This window comes from Thunnus maccoyii, chromosome 4, assembly GCF_910596095.1.
Source record: "Thunnus maccoyii chromosome 4, fThuMac1.1, whole genome shotgun sequence".
NCBI lineage: Eukaryota > Metazoa > Chordata > Actinopteri > Scombriformes > Scombridae > Thunnus > Thunnus maccoyii.
Window position 1 is genome coordinate 21,833,679 of NC_056536.1, and position 27,024 is coordinate 21,860,702.

Here is a 27,024-nt window from a genome sequence, read left to right on the forward strand (position 1 = left end):
AAGTGGAAAATCTTGTGAATCTGCTCGGAGAACGTGGTGCACAGATGCTGAAGATGTAGAACAATTAAAGCAGATTGCTGCAGGTGTTGCAGCATTTAGGTTGTCATTTTTTCCCCCTTTATCACTATAAGGCTGTGATTAAAATACATCATCCTCTCTCTTGATTCACTCTCACTCATCCCGCACAAAAAAATAAAAATAAAAAAGTTTGCTATTAGAGTCTTTCAGACTTGGGAAATCATAACAATTAGTATTCTGGTCAGCGTCATGTACCTCATGTACTGAGGAAGAGGACAGGTTTGGTATACACCCAGTGTGATGGGTGAAAATACGACTCATTAGCCTCTATCCTCTGTTTACTCTTGCTGTCGTTAATTATATATATATTTTTAAGTTGTTGTAAACTTCTTCAGTGTGTAACAGAAGTTTCTGCAAAGCAAGGCCGCACATAAATCCAAATTAAGGCTGCACAGATCAGATCCGGTTGTCTGTTTCTCCAGTGTGCAGCTCATATCCTTAGTGTTTAATGATCCCTGCATCCTTCAGTGTGATCCTCACTGTTTCAGTACTAGGAAGTCTTACCTTTGATGATTAAATGCTGATAAAGAAAAAAACAACACCACACACACACACACACACACACACACACACACACACACACACACACACACACACACACACACACCCAACAACTTTACTAGAGAAACAGACATTTGATTCTCATAATCTCAGCAAGGAAACTGGTTCTATGCAACACAAAAACTAGGATAGCGATAAAAAGATTTAAACATACAGAATATTAAACATAGCATCTTAGTAAATTCACTCTAAATTGCGTAAAATGCTATCACTTGAGAAACTCAGGATTGTCACTGAGTCAAATATTACGTCGAAAGAAAGATCTCTAATCATCTCCAGTGACATCATTCACAGTCATTCCCAATAACAGACCATTATTAGTTTGGATTCATTCAGCAGCGTGTTTCATCGAATGTCAAATTGATCTGGATAATATCTTGTCGGATGTGATCTGAATTTAGTTTATGATATGTATTTTTGTGACTCACTGAACAAGTATATGAGTAAAAATAATCTGCTATAGATGAGCTAAAACTTATAAAACAGATATGTTTGAAGCTGTTGAAACAGAGTAGCTATATGAGTGGTGATCTTCAGATACTGCAGTAATATTTAAACTGGTACGAATAGATTTTTTGGCCACTTGGGGGCAGTGCAACAAGTTGTAAACACAGCACTGACATATTATCATTATATGATATTGATAGCAAGCAGTCACCTATTTACACATCCAACCAATATTTAGTTACATTAATATTCATTAGGAGTTGTGGTTCCACCAACTCCTGAGGGAAATACCTGGCTCTTTAGCTGCTAAACACTCCACTATTTTCACCAGCTACTTACTAACTTTGTCTGTCGACTGTTTGGTGCTGAACAGGTAGTGTACAGTGAGTTTTTAGAGCTTTTTCAAGTTGCAAACAGTTGGAAATAACTCTGATGAGAGCTGTGATAGTGAACCAAAACAGGAAGGAATCAAAACAATGAGCTTAAAGATGCTGAATCTGCAGAATCAGGTAATAATTATCAGTGGATCCATCACTAATAGTGACACCTTTTACATATACATAGCCGTTTGATCCATTGTTAATCAAAAAACAATGATGATAGCATCTTTAAAGCAGCTGAAATTGATATTTTTATAATAACAATGTGTCAAATGACAATGTGTAATGAGAGAGGCATCGTTCATAGTTTTGAACCTACAGAGAATTATCACCCGACTCTGCAGCTCCCCTCGGCTTCACGGAGCTTTATAGCAAATTTTAGCTCATTGTTTAGCTGTACGGTTCGCAACTTTACTGTTTTGGTTCACTCTCACTGCTCTCATAGCGTCGTTTCTGGCTGCAGCAGGCAGCTGTTTTCAGAGAAAAAGCTCTAAAACTGACTTTCAACTACCTGCTCAGCACCAAAATGGCGAACATACACAGTTAGCAACTAGCTGGTGAACATAGTGGAGCATAATCAGCTAAAGAGCCAGATATTTCCTTCAGGAGTTGATAGAAACCAAAATCAGAGTTAAAGGGACAGTGAGTATTAGACTAACATTTGGCAGTGCAACATGGCGGGCTCCGTGGAGGATGACATGCTCTCTATGTAGATATAAAGTTCTCATTCTAAGGCAACGAAAACTCAACCATTCTTATTTTCAGGTGACTATACACTAATTAAAACATACTTATGAATATTATATTCCATTTCTGCCAAGTCCGTTGCACTAGATGCCACTAAATTCTACACACTGGTCCTTTAAAAGGTGAGGCTTTGTCAATGTTGTGTTCACAACTTGTTTCCACTGCCCCCAAGTGGTCAAAAAATCAGTTAATGCATGTTTAAGCTAACAGCAGGCGAGTTAAGCAACCATTAATTTTTTCTCATTGTTCGAGTAAGCTGCCATAAGCCAATAATAAGTTCAACAATAACTCTTAGCAGTTCTAAAATCACATTGAGGCACAACCTCTCATAACTCACTGCTTAATATTTCTCCTGTATTTCCTTTCTTTGCTGGGAATGAAGGATGTTTCGGTTGTACAAAAACAGATGAGTTCAGAAAAGGAGAGTCAACCAAAAAATCTCCACAAAGTTCAGTGCAGGGTTAAGGGTGGATCTGTAGACAGGTGAAATTCAACACCTTCTGAGCAAAGCAGTCAGAGGTGGCAAGTTAAAAGACATCTGACTGTGACAGCAGAGGTGTGTAAGGAGCAGAGAGATGGACAGCGTGAAGGCAGACCAGAAAACAAAGCGACACAAACGAATAAATAAACAAATGGAAAAGGGAATGTGTGTGGTTGGCGTGATAGCCCTGTCCCCCAAAAGTGACACTGGCCTGACAGAGGTCACTGAAGTGGGGAATGAGTGACGGCTTGCAGGGTGTGCTGGTGGAGAAGGCTGGCTGGTAGTGTGAGTGTATTTGTGGAAAGGGAGGGTGTCAGAGGTCAGCTTTAGTGGTCAGCTTGTTGTCTTTGTCTTGCATGTTAATATCATGCAGAAATTCAAAGGAAAGCTGCACAATAGTGATTTTCTCCAGTTGAAAACTTTTGGCATGCTCACTCAAATATATCAGTTCATGGTTGCACATGATATGTTTTGTATGAATGTTTCTTACTACTGTTTACTCTTCAATAGACGTATTTTTGGACTCTTCTAAAGACGAATTGTACAGTGTTTCAAATTTAAACCCCTGAATATCAGTTTATAAATTCCTACACAAAAGAGTGTGAGCTCTCACCTGAGGTTATTGTTTACCTTTTATGCTCCATTAGAGAGCTGTGCCAGGTGCTTAGTGGGAGTCCAGATTCAAATCATGACAAAAGATGGAAGGAGGCACAGGGGCAATTTGCGTCAGAGAGTGTATGTTCACAGGCAATATACTAAACATATAAATATCAAAATTGGTTCTTAAGGGGCTCACACAGTGGGTGATTTTACAGCAGCCCCCTTCAGATGTTTATGAAATAAAAACATTGTCATGAGACCTTGATGATGCATCACAGTGAAGACAACCTTGCACACTGGAGCAGCAAAATGGCTGTAGAGGGGGCTGTGACGTCAAGTGAAACCATGTTTATCACACATAGGTAACGCTGTCATTTATGGCAGGGTGTCAACAATGTGATAAATCTAAAAATGAAAAGATTAAAGAAGACACCTTTTAATTAAGGATGCATTTGAGTATTCAAACAAAAGTGAAGCAAAGATTTTCCCACACTGGATATTCATGTTTAGACTTCATATGCATATTTACAAAAGTTATATTTTTTTATCTGGCAGTCCAGCAGTCACTAGTGTCAATGACTATGAGAAAATTCATTCTTTTACACACTTATTTCCTCTCATAGTGGTTTCTTCAAAATCTAAAATCAGCTCTCAAACTGTGAGAGCTAGGTTTCTTTCTTTTCCCATATTGACTAATGCCTTATTTCCTCATTTTTCATCACACTGAGCGGTTAGTTGGAGCCACAATCTACACAAACATAGGCACTAACACACACAGGCACTAACGCAGCAGGCGAGAAAGAGGATTTTGCATTATTTATTTTCAAATTTCATCTCTGTCTTTAGCTGTGTGTCTGTTGCCCTGAGAATCCCATTATCTCTCAATAACCTGTGAGGCGCCTGTGTGTTCCTTCAGCCGGAGACCATGATTAGTGCACTACTACCACATGCTACAGCTCACTTATCATCGCACTCTCTCTCTTTCCCTTCGTGTCTGTCCCCCCTCGACTTTGCACCCTTCCATCACAGTCAGGTAGTGTCTGGGACCAGCTGTAATCGTGGTAGATTGAGCTGATCTTTCAGTCTCACGGCCGCCTGAAATGGCAGATGTGAGGTTTTAAATATTTCATTCTTCAGGCATGATGAAAATGAAAATATTTCATGGGGGAAAAAAAATTCATAAAGAGTCCCTAATCAGAACTCTGCAGAAAAAAAATCTCCATCTTATCTGATCATTTTTGTCTATAATTACAGTAAGTCCAAACATAATGATATGCCAGACAGGTGATAAAAAAACACCAGTTTGGTAAGATTATTTCAACCTGTCAGCCTGATAATCAGACTGCATTGTCATTTCATTTCACTTAATTATTCATTTGAATCACTATTTGAATTTCTGAAAAAAAAAAAATGTCAGCGATGTGGACAATCAGAGGTGTGGAACCAGTCTATCAACCTGTTGCCAATACAGATCATCTTGCTTCAAGAATGTTCAACAAGCGAGTCTCAATTTTCATGATACCAGCGCAGCGATTTATCAGTCTTGTTTCAAGATACTCATATTCTTGTTGAAACCAGTTGATTTGTATGGAAACAGGCCAAAACGCTGTTGTGACAATGACAGAGATTGTCACTTGTTTTAAAACAATGACTCAATAACAGACAAATGGCTTGTTAAGATTGGGGGTCTATTGTGCCGTAAGTTGTGGAAACAGTGGTTAAGTTCGGTTGAGCTTGATGACAAACATGATTTGTGTTGTGTATTTGAAAGGTGTACAATATATTCTGACTTTGCTTGGGGCTCTGTTGAATAAACAGACAAGATTTTTAAGACTCTAGATTATCTAAGAAAATGAAAACTAATATCAATAATGTTTAGTTTCTTGCTATTATACCAATAGATGGGCCGATATATCGGCCGATATTTACTTATTACAGATATATCAGTTCCGGTTTATACAACCCTGTGTCCTTGAAATTTTGTTTACATCCCACTAAATTGTTTTTCCATTTCCGTTTGATGAGAAAGTCCTGTACATAGCAGCCCTTTGACACCAAAGTGCAGGGTTTGCATCCTGAGTCCTGCATGTGTGATGTAGGCTACAAAAGCACTTTTTTTAAATGAACAATGTTTCCTCATTATTTTAACAGAAAACATATACCAGGCATCATTACATTTTCATACAAAATGTATTTGCTGTTGAAAATCGGTAGTAGATAAATGTAAATTCAAGGAGGCTAGGTTGGCATATACAGTGCAGTATGTCGGCTGATAACTAACAAGACACTGTAGTCTTGAAATGACATTTCTGATTTATTTAGAAACAGTGTTGTCATTACATAGTTTGTCCACTTAAGTGCACTGGAGTTAAACTTAATAATAATGTTGCTCTGTAACTGATGAATGTGTAAATAGGCAACTGTTTGCTAACAAGTTTGCTTTATCATCTTATGTCAGTGTTGTCTTCACAACTTGTTACCGCTGCCCCTAAGTGGCCAAAAAAATCAGTTACTATAGGCTTAAAAAACAAATTCAAGGGATCCTTATAAAAGTGTTATTGTTACAGGACATTCAGCTCCCAAATATTGATATCAGTATCATCCTGAAAAGTCCAGTATTGGTGAGACTCTACTTGCCATCTTTTTTGTTTTTGTCATTTAAGTTTTAACAGCACTTTGTTAGTCCAGGTTTCCGTGCCTTCAGTCACTCTTCACACATTCTCTCAGTATCTAACTTCAAACTTCTGAGCCTCCCAGATATTATTGAGGTTTAGATTTTCAAACCTTAAAGCACAACTGCACTAAATTATTCTTCACTAGGCTATGCTACCCTCAGAATATTTCACATGCTTCTCAGAGAGATCTTGGGTCCTCAGTGGCTGTGTGGGAATGTGTAAGGATGTAATGGGATAGTGATGTGCTACTGGTGAATCACTCTCGGCACGTGTAGAAAGCTGTAGCTGCAAAGTGTTTCGCCTTCACATGCAAACCATCCATCTTGTGTAGGTAACCAGGGGGGATCACACACACACACAGAGTCCTTCTCCAGTATCCCACCCTGAATCCTTCAGCTTTGTTAATCTAATCGGAGGAAATGGTAGGCAGCTGCAAAGCATATTAAAAGTATATTTATCACCAAATGTAAATGCCACAACATGCAAATGCTGTTATCTTCCTTACTGTCCTCTTCCTCTGCATAGGCTGGAGCAGTTATGTCACATTTATTGCACAAACTCTGAGAAAAATACTTCCACTGTGTTTTCAGGATTGGCTCATCAGAAACACAATGGACCTTTTAAAAAAATCTGTTTGGAGAAATATAAGAAAGTATAATTGTCCGGGAACCGCAGCTGTTCGTGGAAAGAGATTTTCCTCTTTCAGTCTGTTTTCTATACATTGGTAAAAATGGGCTGGATGTTCAGGTAAATGGGACAATAAAATGGAAAGCAAAATAAAATCAATCTAGTAGACAAAAAAATCTAATTTCCTTCAAAGTTAACAATCAGTTCACAACTTCTGTGATGAAAGTGTTTTAGTAATGTAATGATTTAGATTTACAGCAACTGGCTGTCTTAAAAGTATTACCACTACATCTGGTACTTCTACTCCCACTATTGATGTTATTACTAGTAAGACTTCTACTTTCCACCCATTTTTCCATTTTCTGCCACTTATCCAGGTAAGTTTGCTGTGGTAAAAGGGTAAAAGGGCATAAGCAAGGTAACCCAGACATCCCTCTCTCCAGCCACACCCTCCCAGCTCTTCCTGTGAGATCCTAATGTGACATTTATAATCCCTCAAGTGTGTTCTGGGTCTACCCCAGCTTTTCCTCTTGTCCCTCGGAATTACATCCATATCGGATGATGTGCCCCCATTACCTCCACAGGGAGACATCCTAATCAAATGCACAAACCTAATAAGGCATTAGACAACAAAGTCTTCCAAATTAAATGATGAAATACGTTGTTTGGCATTGCTCACCAGAGCAGCACATATAAGCTTTTTCTTTTAATCTGATGCCCCTACCTGATGGACGACATCGTTTATCAGTGCCTTCAAAAACTGTCCACCATTGAAAAATTAAAACCATTTTCTGATTTGACAGAGCTATGGTTAATGTTTGGTTAGATTTAGGCACAAAAATCACTTAGTTGGGGTTTGGGAGAGTTCATGGTTTGAGTTAAAAAACAAACATTGGCCGTCAGTTGGAAACGGCAAACAGATCCCCCCCAACTCCCAACCATGTGTCAAAGTCTGACGTTTTGTTGACCCATCCAACCAATCCGAGCTCCTACTTCTGTGGCTCTATAACAACTATTTCCTCTTTTGCTCCCAATGGACTAAGGTCATAACACCTTCATAGAAGTCTTTGTTTATTGAACATAAACATTTCATTTTGGGGCATTTTCTGAAAGCAAAACAAACAAAACACCACATCACAGATCTATTTTCTTCTTATTTATTGTGGACAAAAATCTTTGAGATCTGTGAGTTTTTTGTTTATTTTGATCCTTGCCACAACCATGCACTTGATACTTTGTTTAATATTTGGAGATGTGCACGCCGCTACTTTTTACTATGGCATTTTCTGAAAGAACTGATGCTGTCTTTTTTCTTGGGCTGACATGTCTTGACACACCCTCAATGGGTTCCTTTCAACCCAAAGAAGCAATTCGACCCTAGGCTCCTTCCCTCATTTTAGCCATTACATAATTCTGTTTGTCACTATAGAGCACATGACAATATGTGAGAGTTCAAATGCAAATTGACTGGTAAATCGAGAGGTTTGCCTTCAGATCCAGCTGTTGATCTCGCTGTTATATCACTTAGAGGTTCTGACTCTCATCCCAACCTCTTGACAATCGCGGCAAACCCTTCTAGTGTACAATGGAGCCCCTGGAAGTGAGTTTACCTCATATTATGGCACTATGACTTACAGTATTCTCAAATACTTTGACCCATCAGTCGCCAGCTATTATAGGTTTCTTATAAAACCCTTCATAGAGGCACTTTGCAAGACACTATTTTATGTAGCACTTCAGTTTTTCACCCCACGGCCTTAAAGGGAGAATTAAAGTTCTGGAGGGAGAGGGCTTATTGGTTTGGAAAAGAGGGCCAGTGTAATTCAAATCCAAACAATATGATATACTGGTGAGCAGAGGTGTGTTTGAGTTCATGGACAGCACAGTTTTGGGCATGCTGGAGCTTCCTGGCAGACTTTGCAGGGAGCTAGAGGAGAGAATTACACCAATCACTTTGTGTGTGTGTTATAAGAATAGATAGCAGTGTATAGTGCACAAGTCTGTGCTAGTTCTAACTGCAATAACAATAACGAAACAATATCACTCAGTACACTGAAATGTCTGACTGAATGAAATGGTACAAAGATTAATCCTCTTTTCAGGGAGCAAAGTTAAATGCTCGAGGTGACAAAAATAATGCTTTATAACAGCATTATAACAGCAGAGTTGTAGACTTTAGATCTATATATGGGGCAGACGTCATTTGGACTCGACTGCTGTAAGACTGGAATTACATGAGACCTCAAAGAAAAATCAGTTAAGTTTCAAATTTAGACCTGGTAAAATCCCAGCCTGTGTCCCTCAGAATAACATCCATTTTGGATGACATTTGCCCATCACAATTTATATCCAATGCCAACCTTCAGTGCCCATGCAGGAAGCAGTGTGCCCTTTATGTAGTGAGGTGTAATGCAAGTGTGTGGAGGTTGGGATGGTGAGTGGGTGTATAATGAGTCTGACTTTCATACAGTAGACCAGGGTTCACCTCTCGTCACAGACCCACAACAAACTGTTTGTTTTATTCACTGTAACCACGATCTTTCCCCAACCTTAAAGGATAGGTTCACAATTTTTCAAGTTTGCTTTAAAACAATAGTCAGGTGTCCATGTGAAAGAGGTTTTGCTCGCTGTAATCATTCCTCTTGTTCATACTGGCTATTAAAAAATCCCTTCGTAATGCATTTTTAGTGTAAGTGAGAGGGGACAAAATCCACAGTTCTTCCACTATGAAAAAATGTAAAGTTTATCTGAAGCTAATATGAGGCTTCACCGGTCTGAGTTAGTGACATCAGGTGGATATTTTCATATTTAAGCTGCAGGCTTTTTAGAATAAAATTCCCTCTTTTTGTTTCCCTGTTCAGCTGCAGTGGAAGGAGGAGGATAGTAACAAAAAGAGGGAAACTTGTACTAAAAGGTTGTAACTCTAACATTTTTTCACTAAACAAGGCCTGTGGATTTTGTCACCCATCACTTTCAACACTTTAGGAAAGGATCTTTTAATGGTCAGTATGAACAGACAGAATGATTACAGCAAACTTAATATGTTTCAGATTACAGAAAACTTAATATGTTTCAATGACTCTTGACACCTGACTACTGTTTTAATACAGACTTGAAAAATTGTGAACCTATCCTTTAACCAATTGTGTTTGTTCCCAAACCTTAACAAAACCCTAACCCTTTAGTTATGTAACCAAAACCATACCGTAACCATATTTCATTGCCAAAACCATTACCTTTCCCTTACCTTAACCATAGTTGCCATGTGCAGTCATTGTAGAAACGATAATTGGCACTGGATGTAAAAATGCATTGTCACTGAATGTAAACTGGGGTTGTGCAAGATCATCCAATATCGACATTCTTCTATTCTATTCTAGAATTGTAAAATTCTGGAACAGTAAAATATAAATAAGACAGCAACAGGCAGGTCTTGTTTAGCTGCATACCTTGAATATTTCAGAACCTTGTCAAAATGCTGTGTCATATTAATGGTTAGAATTCAGCAAACTCGAAGATTTACAACAGACTTGCAATTTGCTTATAAAGCCTTCTGACTTCTGCCCTCAAAGAGTTGTGACTCGACTTTGCTTTGACTTCACTTGTCTCAACTGACTTGACATTTGACTTGGACGTAACCCAAAAGACAAAGTGCAAAATTAAACAAAAACTTGACTGTCAGGGAAAGGAGCAAAGCAAGCACAAGATGCAAGAACTAATCAGACCTCTTCTACATAGTCCTCCAGGATGAAGCCCTTTTTTTGTCATGCTAAGGACTGCTTGATTGTGTCCTTGTAGAGCAGAGTGCAAGCAGCTATTTATGTCTGGCACAGTGATCAATGGGAGAAGCAGTGCGATTGATGAGCAACACATAGATCCAAGATCTGGTATCAGATCAGCAGCAACCTTTTCCAGCCCCTCACCTTGACAGGAATAGGTAAAAGATGTATCCCCAATTAATGTCACACATAGAGGACAAAGATAGCTTGGGCTGGGTGAGCTGAAGAACAACAGAAAGAGTAAGAGATAAGGACCTCTTGGGCTGGAAAGGCTCCCATGTGAAACCAATCCAAGTGGCAAAAATGAACCTGAAATAAGTTCTTCTTTGTCTCACGTGTCTTGGAGTCTTATTTCCCTTGATGAAAAAACACTGGGCCGCTGTTGTAGGGAAGCATTAATGAAGTCTTACTTTTTAGCATATACACATATAGAGGAAAATTTGCATCATCCTACTATCTTTTTTAGGGTGTCTCATGCTTGGAAAGACCACCTGTGTAGTCAATTGAATCACGTAGGAACCCCCCTTAGATATGTGACTGCAGCAGCAGGTGGTGATTCTCCCTATTGACCTATTCCCAGGAGACAGCAGAAGGGATGGTCCTGTCTGCTCGTCAGTTGTGGTGAAGCTGTGGCCGGAAAACAATACCCCACATCTTCATTTGCTGTCACTACCAAGAGAGATGCACCTGTATCAGTACTAATAACGTTGTTTTCATTACGTTAGGGTCAAATGAAAGCACAATCCATTAGGTCACAACTATTGTTCTCTAGCTCTATCTTTTCTAATGAGGTTGTATTCAGTTGAGGCTTGCTGCCATTTCCTGTAGCTATTGTAATTTCATCTGAATTTGGGCCATATTGTATCACTCCGACATCAGACAAGTCTGTGGTCTCCTGGGATGACAACACAACCGCTGTTTGCAGTACAGAGCAGCACTGACATGGTCGTCTATTCCACCAACCTAATTGTCCGCAGGAATGGATGAAGATACACTGTCTCTCTACGTTGCTTGGGGAGGTTGTAAAGGTCAGACTGCAAAGAGTTGATTGAAGGGGCAGACAGTCATGTTTTTTATGACTGAACTCTTGTCACAGCTCCGTAACATGCAGACACAGTTGTACAGCTTTGGAAGTCAGATGCAGGGCAGGCAAGTATTCATCACTGGTACCACGGCGCTTTAGCTGAGGCATTGTATTTTAAGTCTGAAGATATTAAATGTGTTGTTTTCCTGCCTATAGCAGCTTCATGGGGAGCCGTGATGCAGGAAAAATGTATTTACGCTCAAGCTTTTTATTGTCATTAGTGAGCAAGTCATTAGCTACAATTTCTTGAAACCTGATGCTAGACAAATGGAGTAAGATAATGGTCTTGAGGAGAGGCAATGTATATTGTTTGACTCATGTAATGGACAAGTGTTTGCAATAAGGACCACCACTCTCTACACCCTGATTTACAGTGTTTAAGGATGTTATATTTTTCTGATTGTCTACATACCATGAAAATACCAAAATCAGCAGTAGCCTATTTTACTGTTTCCCTACATCTCTGTGACACTGCCCCAAGCCCACAGGTTCCTACTAAAGATGTAAAACTTTAAACTTTAAACTTTAACAGCTGATGAATTATGTAGTTAAAGTTGGAATTTGGTACATATTCATGGTGCCCACATGAATCCTAACTTTGGTGATCCCCTGACATTTCATCCAGCAGCCCCCACCAGGTCAAAGTTTTCACTCATGCAGTGAAAATCTCAAAATCTATCAAATGGATTGGTACAAATTTTGGGGGGGGCGTTTATGTTTCCCAAATGATGTATCCAAATGACTTTGGTGATTCTTGGATTTTTCCTCATGTGACATGACATTCACATCTGTGGTTTTGAGTGAAATGCACATTTGTTGGATGGATTGCCATGAAATTTGTCAAAGAAATTAATGTTCTCTTCAGGATGTATTGAACTGCTAACTTTTCACCGAGTGCCATCATCAGGTTAAAAATGTAATTTGTCCTATACTTTGATTTATGACCAAATACCTGCAACACTCATGACATTCCCATCAGCTCAGCTGAACTTTGTGTTTAGTACTAATTAGCAAATGTTTGCATGCTTACATGCTAAACTAACACGGTGAATAAACTTGCTCAACATCTTAGCAATGTCATTGTGAGCTTGTTAGCATGCTGACATTAACATTTAGCTCAAAGCATTGCTGTGCCTAAGTAGGCTAACTTACTCATACAATACCTGTCTGTTAAATATGAAGCTAGCCATGAGCCAATTAGCTTAGCTCATGAATTAACACATATCTCATTTGTTTTAATCCGTACAAAAACTAATGTGTAAAAATAATGAGTTGTTGTTTTCCAGGTTGACTGCCACTGGTTGCCTGGCAACTTTGCAGTGATAACAAGACTACAGGAAGGCACTGTGAAAGGCCAAGCAGACGAGTCCTGCACATAAACCCAAGTTGTCGTTTTTACACTTCAGTTTTGCGCAGACAAAACAGAAAACATTCAGTAGGTTAATTAGTGAGCTTTAGAGGCGCAAGTAAGTGAATTTTGTTACCTTTGGACTGGGCAATCTCTGTTCCTAGTCTTTATGCTAAGCTAAGCTAACTGTCTGCTAGCTGTAGTCTATATTTAACTGGCAGATATGAGTCCTCTCTCTCTCACTCTCAGCAAGAATGCCAATAAGTATTTCCCAAAATGATGAACCATTACTGTTGGATGGACTTTTCATGGGATTTTTCAACAATAAGAAAAGAACAGTATATGGCCAGCCTTACCCTTAAAGAACTGCTGCTTACTGCTTCCAGCTCTTTGAATTTTAACCAAACAGAACAATAGCAAATCACTCATTGAGTCTATTCACGTCTTAAGATAGCACTTTAATGTCTGAAAAAACATTATTTGAAGACGACTGCTCATAATAAAGACAGATTAATTCAGAGTCCTTGTATAGTTGAATGAGATGAGTATGTTTTTGTTAGGGACAGGAAGTTAAGACGGGGAAGACAAACAAAGGTGGGACAGATGGGATTTCATCACATGTGAGTCAACTGAATTACTAAATCACTTTACTTAGACCCTTTGTCGCTGCTGAAAAACCATTGAGAAGCACAGAAAGTAATCTGATTTCAGTAAAAAGGCCACTAAAGAAAACACAATGGCATGGTGATTGTGGTGTAGATGGCTTCCTTTTTGTCCGTATCATGTGTTCATACGGTCTACTACTGCAGCAGCACACAGTTTTCTACAGCTTTTTACAAATAACCCTCACACACATGCGCATACACTGTTTCATAAGATTGATGCTATGAACGAGGTAGGATTTATTTTCTTTTTGTTCACAATGCAGATTCTAAATAACACAGGAATCAATTTGTTGGCGCAAACTGATGCTCAAAATGAATTATGTCTGTGGTTTCTTGTTTGCTTGTAGCTGACCTATTCCCCTGTCTATGCGTGATGCAGTTATTCCCATGTGGAAAAAGTTCAAATGTCATGTTAAAAATAAATCCTGATTCTGTCAAAAAAGACCTCCTTTAGTATTCCTACACTGTTTTGCCTCCTTCATCATTTTTTCTTCCTACTTCCAAACTTTGGGATCTCAATTTATGTTGTTTAAATCAGTCAGTTTGATGCACTGAGGTGAATAAGGCCTTCAGCTGTATACTTAAGGACACACAGGGCAGGACAGTTGATTCCCTGCAGTTTATGTGACTTAACTTTCACAGATAATAGCTTTGTGATCAGGTCCAGTGCTCAAAGAGCAGAGACTTCCACTCTTTCTTCAAGGCCACGCTCCGCACACGCCCACTGAGATTGATTCTCACTCTGCTGTCAAAACTCTGATAGACTTTTGTTAAGAGCTATCGGAGTGCAGAGTTAAGATGATAGTTTTTAAGAACCCACTAGGTCTGTTTCACTGTAATTGGTTTCTCAGAATGAGTGAAATGGAAAAATCACTCAAATAGAAATTGAACCTGCAATTATCTTGATACTTGACTCACTTACAGTCACTTTAAGAGTAAGTTGGGCTTAATTACATGGCCATTTTACAATATGTGTATTGAAACATTGATATCTTAACCAGTCGTGCTCCTGACATACAATACACACAGTATCATCTCTTGTTTTCTGGATTAACAGAGACGAAAGGTCTAGATTTCATGCTGTTGTGTGACCAGTATCATGCCCCCCTGCTCCATCTTCTGCCTCCCCAACCTCCTGTCTGTGTTCCCTGTCAGATGCCCCTGTCACTGTCCTGCTGCCAGACGCCTGCCTACTGCCACACTGATGGAGCTGAGACACAGCGAGGCTGACAATCAGGGTGACTCACCAGCCCCAAATGGGAGCTTTAAAGACACCCTTAACCTCTAAAAGTACAGTATGTACACGACAACATCTCCCTTTATTTTATTACCAAAAATAGGAAAAATACCAAATTTAGAGACTAATGCTGCAGAAAGTTTGTTTTTTATACTCCTACTGATGTGGTTATTTGTAAGATTTATTTTAATTACATACACTTCAGATAAACAAAATAAGAAGAACAGAAACATAACAAAAAAGCCATATATTAACACCCAAAACAAACAAACTCAACCTAATTGTCTTGATATCTTGTTATCTCACTTGATATCCATAAAATAAAACATTTGTTTTCAAATTGTTTAGTTTATTCTTTTTTATAGCTATTGTCTTTTCGTTATTCAAATCATTTCCCTTTTCCACTGTTAGTGTTGGAGGGCATGTAGAATTCCAAATCTTAAGTATAAGTTTCTTAAATAGAAAATATGAAAAAAAAAATTCAAGTTCTCCTGTGTCCCATAATATATACTGAAATATGCAAACTGAAGGATTAAGTTTCACGCCCAATATTTCAGATAATCAGTGTTAAAGGTCAGTCCAGTCTTCTGAATTTTACAACAATGCCAGACAGCATGGATCAGTGAATCCATAATTCCACTTTTTAGTCAGTTCCCTGATATAATGTGATATCTATGAACTTTATCTCTGGTAGAATATCTTCTCTACATTATCTTATATTGTAATAACCAAGTTTTGTTAAATTCCAACTTTCACATTTTGATTCCAGTTATTTATTCTAGAGTTTAACGATGTCTATATAAAGCAAGACTTTACCAGTTCAACCTACAATGACTGATTTTTTGGCCACCTTTTAATTTGATATGGCAAACTTATTAGCAAACAGTTGCCCTTTTACACATCCAACAGATGTATCAAAAACAGAGCAACATTAACATTAACTTGGAGTTTCTGGTTTACTAATAAATGAGTTCAATATTAACTCTCCTTTTAGCCCAGTTTTTGGTCTCCACCAACTCCTGAAGGAAATATTTGGCTCTTTAGCTGCTAAATGCTCCACTAATATGTCCATAAGGCAGTCATTAACTTTGTCTTTTTTTCACTAAAAAGCTCCCTGCTACGTCTGGAAACAACAGCAGTCAGACTGAACCAAATAGTAAAGTTACAGGCTGAAAAAGCCTCAAAAATGAGTTAAAGGTCTATAAGGGGAACTACAGACACGGGTGAAAATTCTGTCTGGGTTTGTCACTATACGAGCAGCCACTTTTGCATACAATTACTCATGTGATCCATTGTCAATATAAAAATATTCATTATAGCTGCTTTAAGTCAATTTCTGAGTCATCCAGTTTGTTCTATTTTTTTATTGTCCGAATGAATGTAAATCAAAAGTTTGCATTACCCTTCTGAGTAACATACAGTATACTTGAAACATGTAGTGTGTTTTCATGGCCGCAGGGGAGCGTGTCAGGGACATCTGAGGTCGGCTTGATCAAACATACACAGGCAGGTCTGTCCACAGATCTCACAGCAGGCGCAGGTGTAACTGAGTGTTTTTATATGAGTACACGCGCACGTGTACAGCTGCCCTCAGCACAGATATGGCTCTAGATTCTTGTCATGAGAAACATAGGCTGAATAAAGAGATTTTGATTGTGTTGTATGCTGAAATATTTCATATAGATTCCCATAATAGATATTTGAAAGTGTTGATGCAAAGCAAACTTTTGAATCCCCAGACCTGCTAGTCACTCGAATACTGCAGCCAGCAGAGGTTAAGCCTGTTTCATGCAATAAATTATCATCAATTGGAGATATTTAATCCTCTTGATGGTTTCGAGGATTAGTTTTATTCATTTTACATGTTTGTAAATAAAAATCCCAAGAATTTACATCAAATTAAAAGAATATATGATTATGAATTCTTATATAGTGTGTATTTATGTATTTGTGCACATGTAGTGTGTGTGTGTTGCTGCTCTTCTGTATGTATATATGTACACCAGTGATCTCTGATCTTCACTGTGGATGGAAATGTGCCTTTAATTAACTTTCTACCCTTTTGGTTTTATACAGGCTATGGGAGCAACTTGCATTTTGAAGCAGATGTAACATACTTTACACTCACACACAGCAATTAAGGGTCTTCACTGTTGGTGTTAATGTAAGATAGATTTACATGTAACTAATAATTAGCAAGGTTTCCTGACAGCAACTGCCACCCACGTATTGCTTTACATTAACTACAGAGAGAAAGAGAAAGGCCAAGCAGGATCTCGTATTGTTTGGAGGCAACAGTATGACATCTGCAGGAGAGAATTAAAGAGATAAAGATAGCAAGGGCTTGTTGTTCTCTCTCCCTCTCTCTCTCTCTCTCTCTCTCTCTGTGTTTGTGTGTGTGTGTGTGTGTGATGACCACAGTGCTGTGGGCTGTAATAGAGAAGAGAGAGCATTAGGCACACTCAACAGTGAGGCAGCAGGAACTTGCAGCAGAACTCCACAGAGCCCTCTCCATCTGTAATCAGCAGAGTGAGAGGGGAGTCACACCTTCTTTTTCCTCCACACAAACAATTGCTGATTCTCTCCAGCCTGCTTCCTTCTTTATCACTGCTTTCCTTTCCTTTTTTTTCTCCTTTCACTTTATATTTTAATTTATTCATAACTTGTTATTCATATATAGTTTGGTACCCTTCTGTGATATTGTTGTTTGGAACAACATACTGCATTCAAGACCTTTTTATATAGCACAATGCATCACAATGCTGTGCTTTACATTAAAATACATACAACAACAGAATACATGAAAAAGCAGCAATAACTATCAGGAATGTGCAAGTAAATTCTTTATCGTAAGGCCAATTTAGGCAGAAAAACACTTTGTCAAAGAAATAAACACCTGTTAGCTAATTACAAACTGTCGCCTCTCCAGATGCACACACCTGCCTGCCACCTCATTCAAAAGTGACTCATGTGAGCAGTATCTCGCTCCAACACGACGCCTCCCAAACTGTATACTTCACATTTAACAAAAAGCCTGCCACTTTAAACTCCTCTCTGTGCTTCCCATCCCACCTCTTCTTCTCATAACTGATCCCCGCTTGCTGAGTCTTATATAACTAGAAATGGCCCTCAGTAATATTACCTGCTGTCTGTCCTCCTCTTCTCCCCCCATCTCTCTGCCCGTCTGCTGGTCTCAGCAGGGTTTTCTGTATTAGAGGATTCATCTCTGTGCCGATGGTCGTCCCCCAGCGCCCTTAAGGAGCCAATTCATGAATAAATGAATAGAACTGGCAAATGATAACAAGATTGCTCATTTCATTGCACTGCATTTCGTGAGTGTGTGTGTGTGTGTGTGTGTGTGTGTGTGTGTGTGTGTGTGTGTGTGAGGGAGAGAGAAAGAGAGACTCCAATTTACTGACTCCAATTACCTGAACTCCACTTAACTACAACTACCTTCAAATTATGTTATCACAATTTCATGTCAAAGGAACATCTCAAACCTGCACTTTAATCAACTGATCAAACTGCTGATTTTCAAATAAGATGAGATGTGTAAATCCATATGTAATTATTTATTTGTGAGAATATTCTTTCCACTCTAACCGAATCTTATAAGCACTGCCAACAAATGGTTTGTGTCCCAGTGGCATACTACCCTTAATCTAGACCAGCTACCCCGGTCTCTAAAGGCAAACTAGGTGAATTTTTTAGTTTTGTTTATCTTTTACTAATCACCGCCCACTGTTTTTGGAGGACAATTGTTTTTGCGTTTATTACCCACGCAAAGCTGAGAGAGAGTTGCATGGCCAGTGTCTTAAAACCTAAGGCCACAAGGACACCTTACAACAACTTTATTTTATTACCCTTTGTAGTTTTCACTAATGCCTCATGGATGCATAAAATTAATATTAATTAATTAACGTTAATTAATGTAAAATTAAACAAGACTAAGAGGCTACAGCCACACAGCAGCACTGTGAAGCTCTACTTGGTTCTTTGAGCTAAATGCTAACATCATCATGCTAATATGCTGACACTGACAATGCTAACATGCTAAGATTAAGTAGGTATGATGTTTACTAGGTTCACTCACCAGTTCATTCAGGTATGATTGTCTGTACAATTTTTCATGGCAATCCATCCAAAAATACCTTAAAATGACCAGTTGTGTGCCAGTAAGGACTTTTATCTGTACTAGGAGAGGAAGATGGCTGAGGAAAGGCACCTAGAAGAGGAAACAGCTCTTCAATTCAATATCCATCCATCCAGCCATCAATCCACCTTTCAAAGATGTGGCCAAGCTAAGACAGGAGGAGAGGTGGGGCCTTAGGCAGAGAGCCAACTCCACACTGTGGTGATGGATGTATTCAGACTGATGTTCCCTAAAGTCCTCGACAAGATTCACAAAGTACACTAAGACTGCTAACTATGAGCAAAGTTCTGCATTTTCAGTTTCATGGGTGAATATACATTTTGAATGTAGTTTTAGTTAACGTAGTTATGTGCTCCTCTGGATTTGTTTATGTTGCCTGTTAGACATGTTGTCCACTTCTGGCAAACTCTCCTCTTTTATATGAATCCTAGGATTACAAGAGCAAACACATAACCATCTGCATTAGACATCTTAGCCGGGACTGTCAATGTTACTTCTGTGTAGGCAGATATTACAGAGACACTGTGACTTTGTATTAAAAAAAAGGCCTTTTGGCGGTTCTGGAAATGTGTCTCAAGCAACTTTACAACTGTGAACTGTGTACTGTTGGAAGGTGCTATAGATCTGAATGCCATTAAACATACAAACACACGCACTACTTCAGACACAACACACACATGTAAACACACAATTGCTGATTGGTGGAGCGGGCTATTTTCTTCCCCTTTAATTGACCAGGTAATAAGCTGGGCTGTCGTCATTGGGAAGGTCAGAGCTGTCACATGCTAGCAGTGGTTTGTGTGTGAACAGACACATATAGGACTGCATGGATTTTTTGTGTGATGTCTCTGAATCGCTGAGATTGATTAAGACTTTGCATATAAAGACCTGCATTTCAGAATCAACAATATTCTTAGAGAAGATCACTTCCCGTTAAGCTTCTTCCATTGAGACTGAGAGTGAATTAACACAAGCTATCTCATGCGGCAAGCCAGTGCAGATGTGGCCAGTAGGCCTACAGTCAACGGTGTACTAATGTATGCTGTACTACAATACAGGTTTTTTAATTCAAGCACAGTAGAAATATTTCTTTAGACAGAGTAATTCAGATTTTTACTTTATTATTTTCTAGGTAAGAAATGATTAGTAACTGCGGATCACCTGTTTTTACACATAGACTGGTTGTTCTCTTAGCTAGCTAGCTAATAATATTAACTTACTAATTAGCTTACAAAACACAAACTTAACTTACTGAAAAAACTGCAAAGCTCCCTCAGATCCCTCAGAATATCGGTTAGGACAGCTTACTGCGGAACAACTTCTTTGGTCACTTTGAAATTGAAATTTATAGCTACCATCCCCTCGACATACCTACGTACAATACTTTATTCAGAGCAACTGTAATTCAGACTCACACACACTCTTTTTATAGCATCAAATAACTAAAACAAACTTATCAGAAAAATGAACATTTGAATATACAGTACATCAATGTGATAATAACAACTTAATATGAAAGAAACCATCTTTGGGAAAAAATGTTTTGATGTGTCATGTCGTCCATCTTTATATACAATCTGTATAAGTCACATAATACCATAATAATCTCTGTTTAAACATGTATGAATTTCACATTTCTTAATGCTTTATCTGCAGACAACTTTTTATCATATTGTCGGTTCATTTACTCAGCTTGAAATAGTAGTAGTAGTAGAAGTACTAGTAGTTGTGGTAATCATCATGGTGAGTATCAGAAGATGCTAAAATACTGTCCCAGATGGCAAAATTGCTGTGGCCCAGATCAGGCCCACACCTGACACCTTTCGGCACTTTCATCCAGCCCACATACGGCGTGGAATGATGGCACTTGGGTGGTCCACTCCTTTTTCCCAGATCTGGACCACAAGCAAGCCGTATGTCAACCAAGAACAAACCTGATAAACCAGAACTGGCCCACATCCAGAATACACATACCTGACAGCACCGCATCTTTACCAAAAAAGGCCCACATTTGATTTGGGCCATATTTGCTATTTTACATGTGGGCCAGTTCAGGCTCACATCCATTTTGTCCAGGCCAGAAGAAGGCCAGCAGTATCAATTCACTGTATGAAGTGGCCCACTTCTGTATGCTATCTGGGGTTGGTATATCCACAGAAAGGCCTTCTCCTCCAACCGACTGTGAATGTGGCTTTTAATTGCTCTCACTATTATGTCCTGGAAGGACTTGCAAGACTTCTGCCGAGAACTTTAATAAGCCAGAACCCAAAGTGGCATGTCCTATTAGCGCCACATAAGGAGAAAGAGAAATCTCAGTGTGTCATTGGCAGAGACTTCTATTAGGTAACTCAGCCTGTCACCTGGGAAATCACTGAAAACTGTAAAGGGGACGTAGAAAAGATATTATCCTCCTTCTTGCTCATTTCCGCAGTGTTTGACTGATACATTTACATTTCATTTTATCAGTGGATTATTTAAATCAGCTCAATGACTAACAAGTTCACGCTAGCTTGACTTTACTTACTGAAAATGCTCGCCTGCTGGCAGGTTTTTGGGACATAAAAACAGAACAATGAAAAATTGGAAAGCTGAAATTAAGATGTAAAAGAGGATGGAGGTTTGTTTTTCTAGGAAGTTGAACCGTTTTTACAGGAATAGTTTAACATTTTGGGAAATGAGCTTATTCACTTTCTTGACAAGATTTAGATGAGAAGATTGATGCCACTGTTAGTTGTCCATTAAGTTAAATATGAAGCTAGCATATTAGCTTATCTTAACATAAAGACTGGAACTGGGGAAACAGCTAGCCTGGTTCAAAGGCAACAAATCTGCCTGCTCTTGCACTTGGTTTTTGTATGGCTTAAACAAACGAGATACAACGTGTTTATTCATGAGCTTTAGAAATGTTTGTAGGTTTAACAACTTTTAGACAGAGCCAGGCTAGCTGTTTCCCCCAGTTTCCACTCTTTATGCTAAGCTAAGATAATCAGCAACTGGCTATGGCTTCTGCAAAGAGAATCTCAGTTTCTTGTTTTAGCTATTATCAGCTATTATTATTTTTATTCATTATTATTAAGCCATGCTGGCATTCATATGTTCTAGTATATATGGCTAAATGTGTGTTCATAGGTGATCTGGTTGGAAATCTGTGCTCTATTACATCTTTGCTTCACATCACGCATTCAATAAAATCAGGTTATTCAAACAGGTATATCACATAGTTTAGAGAGAGGTGATATATCACAGAGAATTGAAAAATATGTGTTAAACTCAGTTTTACTGCAAAATTCTACCAATATAGATCCAGGCTGTAGATCCAGGCTATCACTATTTAAGTACTTGATCTTTTCAGCAGACTTTCAGATTACGCACATTTACTGCAGAAATCTAATGAAAACTTCAGTTTTGCGTCTGTCCCCCCATGATACATTTAAATGTATAATCCCAGTGTGATCTGTGTTTTGATATGTGGTAATGAGGAACTCACACTGTGTTTGCTGTCAGATTAAACCATCAGGTGAAGTTTCAGCTTCAGCTGTCACTACCAACCCTCACTTTATTAAAAATAGAAGTTAAATCACCAACTGTGGTGTTCATCCATCGTCTATATTCATCTTTCTTTTTCTCTTTCTGCCTGCAACCCATCATCCCATCTTTCTTAGTTGAATACATTTTGTAACCAAGGAGTCAGATTACAAATAGTTCTAATCTAATATATACATTTATCTGCCTGTTGATTTTTTTCTGTCCATTTCTTTAGTTCTCTCCATTGATCAATTAATTGATACTAGTTGAATTTAGCTCTTCAATCCGATGTAGTGAGTGCACTGTGGTAACAAATAGGATTTGACTCAGCTTGGAATTGTCCATTTGCATTGACACAGAAGTTCATTATATTGGTTTTATGCCATATGGATTACTTCTGTTCTTCTACATTCTTTCTCATTAATTTATCTCAGATCAATAAGTCACACTGCCACTCATTGTAACCCACACCAGTAACTTAAGTACTTGCTTTGCACTTAGGGGTTAAAGCCAGAAATTATCAATGAATATTTTTTTGTCATACGAAAAGAACAAATGAACATGTGCTGCCATTCAGAGATAAAACTCTCTAATCTCCACCTCAGGGTCAATCTCTTAACATCGGGGGACTATAGGAGTCTTATTAACGGAACTCCCTCTTGTCTAACCTGAAGTATTATATAACTCATAGCATGACTCACACTGTATCTTCAAGTATTTGTATCACAGCCCACCACTATTCCCTGATGACAAGGACGCCCATAAGAGCCCGTGGCTGTAAACCAGGTTCAAAGGAAAGCAATTAGGCCTCATCTTCACAATATTTTTCAAAATATCTCACCAGTCTTCTCTTTTATTCTATGACTATCAATGACTTTACATCTACCCAGAGAATTTTTGGTGTCTTGTCAGAAACCTGGAATTGAAATTCACCATTTAGAAAATCTCCTGATGTCTCAGATGCCTGTCTAAAGCACTGCCCAGATAATTAATTTCATATCATTGAAATTTAAAGTTTTGTGTTGAATACTTACTTACTTTTCTCCAAATCTCAAGCACAGTCAGAAAGTTCCACAAGTGCAGACATACTCATTGCAATCTATCCAATAATGTTGGAGACATGTCACTCAAAACCACAAATGTCAACTTCATTGAGGCACTATAGGAAAAATCAGGGGATTGCCAAAGTCATTGGAATTCATACTCTGTACCAAATTTTGTGGCAATCCATCCAATAGTTGTTGATATTTTTCAATCAGGTCCAAAGTGGTGGACTAACCGACAGACAGAGAGACATTACCATCCATACAGCCACAGTGTGAACGTGACAAATGAACATGCCAACGAAAATTACTTTGAAACAATTCACTTCAGAGTGATGAACCCAAGGTGTCCTGGGCAAAACTAGTAGCTGTTAAAATGTGACTGAAAGTCAGTCTGAATAGTTCTCTAATATCCACAGTGACAGGTCTTTCTGGAGGTAAATTTGGCTATAACCAAGCCCCAGCATTTAATATCTGGTGAAATGGGTCTGGCAGTGGCCATTATGGCCTGCTGTAGTTGGACGTGATGGTATCTAACGGAAATATTTGGAAGGTCTTCTCCAGCTTTAGCGTTAGCTGCAACAGCTGTTGGCACTGCTGGCTAGCCCTGCCCTCTGAATGCTAATCCAAAACTAGAAATGGCAGTTAGCCCTATTAGCATGCTGATCACCGTGGAGATGCAGAAACACTGAGGAGGAGGCAGAGGGTTCCTGACCTTATCAAAGACTGAGTGACAGTGGACATGTTCAGAATATAAAGTGTGTTTGTGTTTATTTTTTTTTTATAAAAAGTGAAAATTGTGCTCAGAAATGCAGATTTTTTTTGCATTTAACAGTACCTGGTTTCCAGGTGCCTATAGACAGGTGCTAACAATGGATGCACTTACAGGATATGGCTTGTGTTTGCCCCCTGAGGCAAATTTGTCATTTGTGATATTGGGCTATACAAGTAAAAATGGACTATTCTAACTTTTTATTATTATCAACAAATCCCATGAAAACCAAACCCATTTTTTTCTCCTACAAACAAGTATTGTTAGAACTCCATTGTCATCCTAGAACTGTCAAAAACATTAAAAAGTCATACTGTTGCATTTTGGTGACATATTTTTTGCATTACTATGAACATAGCCACTCTACACTTGACTTTACTTGAGTTTATTTGTATAGCACCTTTCAACAACAACACAATTCAAAGTGCTTTACATAGAACATAAATAAGACAAAATGTAAAAGAAACACAGGACACTATAAAAAAGACACATAAAAGTTACATATAAAAGAAAAAAAGGGTGAAAATGCAGTTGCAAAGTCGTTTCAGAGTAAACTACACTGACCATGTTCATTTTAATGAAGAAATATAGCACCCAAAGCAACAGTATAGCTCTTTAATGTGTATATGGATGACACCAGAGTGGTATGGGGACATAAGCAATATCAAGCTGTGTGATTTATTGCCAGTTGTGATCTCTTCGGGCGGATTGTTTTTAAAAATAAAAAGGATAAATAACACCAGCTTTATCCTTTAAGCTGCTCCCTGATACCACAGCCTCCCATGTACATGTATATGCTTAAAACTGACTCTGTTTATAGGATATGGAGAACCTGTCATTCACAGAATAGAGCTTATTAAGTTTCACAGTGAAAGGAGATGCATCTAAATCTGGATGAACAATTAGTGTTCTGGCAGGATTATTCTACAAAACATGAAGCTTGAAAAACTCATTTTCTCTGAAGCTTAGTTTGACATAAAAAAAAAGCTGGAGGCACACAAGATTTATAAAGAAACACACGAGCATCCTCCTCAGACTTTTCACTATTGATGCACATCAGACACAGGAGTTTGGACATCAAGAGGAGAACAATTTATAACACGTGAGAAGGAGTGAGTATAATGATGCTGAGAGGTCAAGCAGGGGAACGCAGACAAAGTTGGAGCCATATCTCCCTTAGGGCGACATCTGTATGATAGAGGAAGAAGATGCGGTCCCTCAGTCCCCAGGCTTTCCCATGCCGGCCCCCCAGCTGTGCCCTCACCAGGCTGGGGATCGATCCCTGCCTGCCCGCCTCCACTCCCATGCTCCGGACTCTTCATTAGGCCCGGCCCGCTAGTGTAGATGCTCTAATTGGCGAGGGCCACTGAGAGCCAGCATCCTCGTCTGCCGCACTCTCAGAGAAAGGGTCACCAGGCATCAGCCGCTCACACTAATCTTTCCCATTATCCTCTGCTCTACTGTGGGAGCAAGAAAAACAGCCTGCCTGCGGTTTGTGTGCGTAGTGTATGTTATATTTAAGCATGTTTCTGTTTGTGTGTGACTGTGTGTGAGCTTTATTTGAGTCCTTTGGCTAATAGGAGCACAGGATCATGTGAAAAACAGAACATCATAATGTACGACACTTGTTGACAGCTTACTCACTGAGAACATGGTTGTGAGAAAATACTCGAGCTATTTTTTTCTGTTCTGTGGGATGTTTTTCATGTGAACTTGCTTTGCTGCTTAGCACCACACTTCCTGTTGTGTGAACAACAAGTCTGACACGGTCATTAAGAGCTTTTAAAGCAGGGTGGCACACAAATACTATACATTCGATATATATATCTGCTATATCTGTCTCCCAATTGAACTTTCAATGGTGAAAGTAGACTCATTCATTTTCATTCAGTTCCTCTGGTGACTCATACTTCTCAGAGGTCTAATTTCATTCCTTAATCATTATGATTGAACATATTAATTTAGAAATTAAACCCATTTATACTGTGGCAATAATAATTTGCAGGGCCAGTTACAATCTTTGACGGCCTAATGAGAAATTATATTAAACTATTTTTACTTGCTCTGTCCAACAGTAGCAGGGCACAAGGGTCAGAGAGGGTCCAGACAGCACTCAAAGGAAGCAACGGGAGAGAGGGAGGGGGTATAAACAGTGTAAACAGTGACTAAAGTCGTTAACCTAACCTTTTTCATGTCTTGCAGATTTGGATTATCCATGACTGAGTCATTTAATTCCTCTTGGTCAGATCGGATAGCCATACGATCTCAAAAAGCTATGTGCAAATGCATCCAAAAAAACATTCATGACAGATTGAAATCCAAGAATTCTAAGCAGATGTTGAAAAGGTTTAAATGCATCTGTCTCTCCAAGACACAGACATTTCTTTACTCCTCTCAAGTGTAACCAAATGTCCATTTAATCAGCAGTAAAGCAAGAAGATCTCAATATATCCCCCACTATGATCAGCACACATTTGGCTCTTCCACTAAAACTGTATCCTTTATCATTATAATGTTTGTTTTTTATGACTAAATGCTAAGTCACTCAGGTCAAAGACAGAGCTGTGCAGATGGCAGTTAGTTTCTTTCAATATAATACAGCTAGCATGGTCATGTTTCTCAAAGCCAGGATGAGTTTCTGTAACATGATTGTTTACATAGGCAAACACATAGATGAGATATTCTAAAACACCATCATAATTGTGATATGAATGTACAAAAGTGTAAAAATTGTTATTGTAACAAAAGACATTCTCTTTAAAGTTAGATGGCACTGTATACACAGGCAACATGTTGTGGAAAAAGTCCTGATTTACCATTTG

At 38.7% G+C, this 27,024-nt stretch overlaps 1 long non-coding RNA gene across 2 annotated transcripts in view; it reads left to right on the forward strand.

Moving 5' to 3' along the window:
- LOC121895149 overlaps positions 1–27,024 on the forward strand; it is a 33,391-nt gene extending 6,367 nt beyond the window's left edge. Inside the window, exons 3-5 of one of the 2 annotated variants that reach the window (XR_006095698.1) lie at positions 14,628–14,767; positions 18,908–19,027; positions 26,405–27,024. This is a non-coding gene — a long non-coding RNA (uncharacterized LOC121895149). Of the gene's footprint in view, positions 1–14,627; positions 15,050–18,907; positions 19,028–26,404 lie in introns of those variants that run through there. The other variant, XR_006095697.1, reaches the window with a different exon arrangement.